Raw genomic sequence first — 5,864 nt, 5'->3', positions numbered from 1 at the left:
AATTTATCGACCCCGAAAGGATGAAAGGCAAAGTCGACCTCGGCGGAATTTGAACACAGAACGTAAAGACGTACGAAATACCGCTAAGCATTTCACTTGGCGTGCTACACACAACTACACCTGTGCCCTGAATGTTGAGAAAATTTTCCTGCATTTATTAACTGCTTAAGTAAAATAATTATTGTAATTATGTAATGAAATAGAAAGGGATAATCTTATTTGGTGTTTGTGTTGCAATTCAACAAGTGATTCATTGTTAAAGTCCCACATTACTACCTTTGGGTCCTTCAATTTAGCACTTTACTCAGCAATTTTGTCTCACATATAACAGTTCAGGCTGGATTTACTAGTCTCCAGTTACTTGAAATATAACACTCCAACACCTTCTTTTTGTAAATGTTCATGTCTCATGAGAATAACACAGTTTCCAATATAAACCTCTCTCTATATATATGTATTGTTAGCACTCCATCGCTTACAATGTCGAGGGTTCCAGTTGATCTGATCAATGGAACAGTCTGCTCGTGAAATTAACGTGCAAGTGGCTGAGCACTCCACAGACATGTGTACCCTTAACGTAGTTCTCGGGGATATTCAGTGCGACACAGTGTGACAAGGCTGACCCTTTGAATTACAGGCACAACAGAAACAGGAAGTAAGAGTGAGAGAAAGTTGTGGTGGAAGAGTACAGCAGGGTTCGCCACCATCCCCTGCCGGAGCCTTGTGGAGCTTTAGGGGTTTTCGCTCAATAAACACTCACAACGCCCGGTCTGGGAATCGAAACCGCGATCTTATGACCATGAGTCCACTGCCCTAACCACTGGGCCATTGCGCCTCCACATATATATGTATATATACCTACAAATATACAGTTATGTATATTTATTTCATCAGTTGCTATCACTTTAGTAAGTTCAGTATATGATTATACTTTCAACTTTGCAAAACTCTTTAACATTAAGTATAGCTTCTTTCTTTCCTCAAATATACACTCAGTTTTTCTATCTGACAGACCTTATACTTGAAACAGGATAAAGCATAAAATTCCTTCTTTTCAACTGATTCTTATCTCATTTTCTGTTTTGTAAATTAACTAAGATATTGTAACACCATGTTGTCATGACAATGTTCTTCATACACATCAAAGCTTTCTGTGACTGATTGCTTTTTGTCTGTCTTCCTCTAATACATTTACATTAAGATCGAGATAAGCCATCTGGATTTTTATGATTTGAACTCATTCTTCCCACATACTTTTTTTGAGTTGCAGTCCAATCAGAGAAGTAGCTTCTATGTACACAAGTCAACTCCTTTCTGTGTAAACTACTAAGACTACACAATTTTTAAGTCCTAACTTTAGCTATAACATACCCAATTCAGACCAGTCTGCTGAACAGTGATGTTTGTCAAAAACATCCAGGACAATGCAGAAGAACAATAGACCAGTGATAGAAACAGAACTGGTCTAGAACTGTAATTGTAGAACTGTCTGATAGCTTACTTTCTATATTTAACTCAAGTGGAGGTCAACTTAACCTTTCAACTCACCTTGATCAATAAAAATGATACTGGAATAAGTAAGAGAGATTTCATTATTTTTGTATGGTTGCATTTGTGAGTAACACTAAGTTTACAGTAACCTACTCCCTGAAATTGATTATCATTATCTAATAACCAATGTCTGCCTAATTGAGACTTATCACATCTTCATATTCTGGTGTAAAATAATTTTTTTTAAAATCTGTTTTTACCCAATGAAATCCTAAATTGGTTGATTCTCAATCTTTTTTGTTTTGTAGCTCATGGCATATTAACCCTTTGATGTTTAAATCAGCCATATCTGGCCTAAATAGTCTACTTATTTTATATTGACACAGTTATCTGAATGCTGAAGGGTTAAAGATCAAATAAAACATTAGTGATGTCCTTCTATGGAAAGTTTTAAAAACTTTTAAGTTAGAAATTTAGAGAAAATCAAAAAAAAAAAAAAAGAAAGAAAACTATTGCTTATCTTGTTTTATTAATCCGACTTGTCTTATATCTTTTATGTATTTCTGTCAGTGGACTGTGGCCATTCTGGTGCACTGCCTTGAGGGGTTTAGTCAAACAAACAGACACCAGCACTTATTTTCTGTAAAGTCTGGTACTTCTTCTATAGATCTCTTTTACCAAATTCCTAAGTTATGAGGACATAAACAAACCAACACTGATTGTCAAGCAGTGGTGAGGACAGACACAGACACACACACACACATATGTTGGGCTTATGAATTATTCAAGATGCTCAAACATCATCAATAAGGATTTTTCAAGGACCAAAACTATGTTTAAAAAATCCACAGTACACCTATGTACACATTGCAATGTACTGTTTGAGACACACTACCCTTTTTTACAGTTAAAGGAAGGTCCAACAGAAAGGAATTGACAAATATTTTCACTGGTAATGTGGCATAAGTGAATCTAGGGCTAATGGTTGGCACTCCATCAGTTACGACGATGAGGGATCCATTTGATCCGATCAACGGAACAGCCTGCTCATGAAATTAACGTGCAAGTGGCTGAGTACTCCACAGACACGTGTACCCTAAAGAATAGTTCTCGGAGATATTCAGCGTGTGACAAGGCTGGCCCTTCGAAATATAGGTACAACAGAAATAAGAAGAAAGAGTGAGAGAAAGTTGTGGTGAAAGAGTACAGCAGGGTTCGCCACCATCCCCTGCCGGAGCCTTGTGGAGCTTTAGGTGTTTTTCGCTCAATAAACACTCACAACACTCGGTCTGGGAATCGAAACCGCGATTCTATGACCGCGAGTCCGCTGCCCTAACCACTGGGCCATTGCGCCTCCACCTAGGGCTAATAGTAACTGAACAACCAACCAATTTCATTGTGACATGTGTCTGTTGTTTTACACAGATGTAAACATGCTACAATTTTTTTTTTTTTTTTTGCTGATATAGGTGCAGGTGTGGCTGTGTAATACAAAGCTTGCATCCCAGCAACATGGTTCTGGTTCAGTCCAACTTCGTGGCATCTTGGACAACTGTTCAAGCCAACCGAAGGCTTGTGAGTCAATTTGGTAGATGGAAACAGAAAGAAGCCCACTGTATATGTGTGTGTGTGTGTGTCTTCGTGTCTGTGTTTGTTCCCCCACCACTGTTTAACAACTAGTGTGTTTACATCCCTGTAACTTAGCAGTTCAACAAAAGACTCTGACGGAATAAGTACCAGGCTTGACACAAAAATAAGTACTGGGGTCACTTCATTTGACTAAAAATTTGGTGGAGAAGGTTACTGACGGTTACATCAACCCCCGTACTCAACTGGTACTTAGTTTATCCACCCTGAAAGGATGAAAAGCCAAGTCAACCGCATTGGAATTTGAACTCAGAATGTAAAGACAGATGAAATGCCACTAAGCATTTTGCCTGGCACAGTTATGATTCTGTCAATTCACCACCTTTGTTGTAGTAGCAGCAGCAGCAGCAGCAGGAGTAGTAGTAGTAATTTCAAATTTTGGCACAAGGCCAACAGTTTCAGGGGAAGAGGTGAATCAATTACATCAACCCCAGCACTCAACTGGTACTTATTTCAATGACCCCCAGAAGGATGTAAGGCAAAGTCGACCATGGTGGAATTTGACCTCAGAACATAAGGACAAACAAAATGCCACTAAACATTTTGCCTGGTGTGCTAATGATTCTGCCAGCTCACTGCCATAATATTACTACTAATAATAATGGTTTCTCATTTAGGCCCAAGGCCAACAGTTTTGAGCAATGGGGTTTTCATACCATCAACCCCAGTACTTACTTGACTGGTACTTTATTTCATCAATAGTAGAAGGATGAAAGGGGCAGTTAGCCTTAGTGTTACTCGAACTCTGAATGTAAAGGGCTGTTGCTAAATACTTCAACAATAGCCACTTTATCTATTAAACAAAAGAACAGATGCTTTAGCTTCAGTCTGCAATTGTGCAATAACTTTTAGATAACTGAAAACAAATAGAAACAGTCTTATATGATCTGTGCAATGATACACAAAGAAGCTAATATAAAAGTGTTTGTGTATCCATATGTATGTATATATATATATATATATATATAAATACACACACATACATGTACATGCTTTCTTGGCAAACAGAAAGCTACCAGTAAACAACTTGCAAGACAAAAATAGCAATACCATCAGTTGGCACATATCCATTGTGTAATAGTTGTCGTGTGTTATAGTATGAAGGCAGATAAGAAGTTAATTCACCCCATAAATGAAATGGAGCACATCCCATTTGACTAGGGCAGAGCAAGGCATACATGCAGGTAGGTTAGGTAACCATTCTGTGTATGAGCTAGGAAATGATTTCACATCTCTGCATTTGTGGAATGTGGTTGCTGGTATTGATATTGTGGAATTATTGCTCAGGTTCTATTTACATATCTGTTCATTATAGATATGCATTGCTGAGAAGATAAACCACCAAACTGCACACACAAGCCAATGAAAGAAATAGTAGCCTAATCTCCCTCAAATCACACCCCTAATGCTGTCTTAAATAAAAGAATTTGAACTCAGAACGTAAAGATGGACGAAATGCTGCTTAGCATTTTGCCCAGCATGCTAATGATTCTACCAGCTCACCGCCTTTGCTGTATCATATATATTAGCAACAGAGGCTGTATTAATATTGAGAGGTAATATTTATCACAATTTATCGACCCTAGTACTTTCTTTTTTAAGCCCGGTACTTACTCTATCAGTCTCGTTTGCCAAACCGCTAAGTTATAGGTATGTAAACACACTAACACTGGTTGCCAAACAGACAATAACACACACACACATATAAATATACACACACAAGGGGCTTCTGTCTACCAAATCCACTCACAAGGCTTTGGTTGGTCCGAAGCTATAGTAAAAGATACTTGCCTAAGGTTTCACATAGTTGGACTGAGCCTGGAATAATGTGGTTGGAGAGTAAGCTTCTTACCACACAGCCATGCCTGCACTATATATATATATATATATATATATATATATACACATATATATATACACACACAAACTGCACTGGTATTGCCTGTACATCTATCATGTATAAAATGACAGAGTCAAAGTGTGTGACTACACTCCAGATACCAAAAGGTTAATAAATTTTCAAAAAAAAAAAAAATTGATTCAACTCAAAGCCATATGGTACACATTTTTTAAATTTTATTTTTCCTTGCAAAAATTATCAGAATTTGTTTATTCAATCATCATCAAAAATTTAAACACCAGGAAAGAAATAAATTAAAAATCATTTGCACACTTCAACTGAAAGTAATAGAACATCATAGTTAAAAATCACTCAGCATGCATGTACACACATAGCCAAAGACACACACATACACACGAGTTCTTTCACTCTCTAACATACACATACTGTATAACTTTCATCAGATTCATTAAGAGCCTTTAAGCATTCATGAAGTTTTATGCCAATAAACAAACAGAAAAAAATCAAACATAATAAAATAAAATCATAGGAAAGCATGAAATATTACATGAAATCAAAAGTTAAAAAATGTGAAACCAAGGGTTATATTTCCCATCACCCTACCTTAAGATTGGGTCAGTTTCTGTCAACTGGTACAATGTTCATGCTACAAAGGCATGTCTCAATGTCTGTACATTTGTAATTAAAACATGTATGTACAAGTATATGTTAATTAATATATAGATGTGTTTTAATATACCATGGCCATACCAGCTCCATATGAAAGAGAAAAAACAGTAAAAGAAAACAAAAACTATGTATATTTGTAGGGGTTAAAAAAAAGTGAATTTTCATGAAATAACTGGCTAAAATTAAAACTGAAATT

This window comes from Octopus bimaculoides, chromosome 20, assembly GCF_001194135.2.
Source record: "Octopus bimaculoides isolate UCB-OBI-ISO-001 chromosome 20, ASM119413v2, whole genome shotgun sequence".
Classification (NCBI taxonomy): Eukaryota; Metazoa; Mollusca; class Cephalopoda; order Octopoda; family Octopodidae; genus Octopus; species Octopus bimaculoides.
This window is presented reverse-complemented; position numbering follows the sequence as displayed.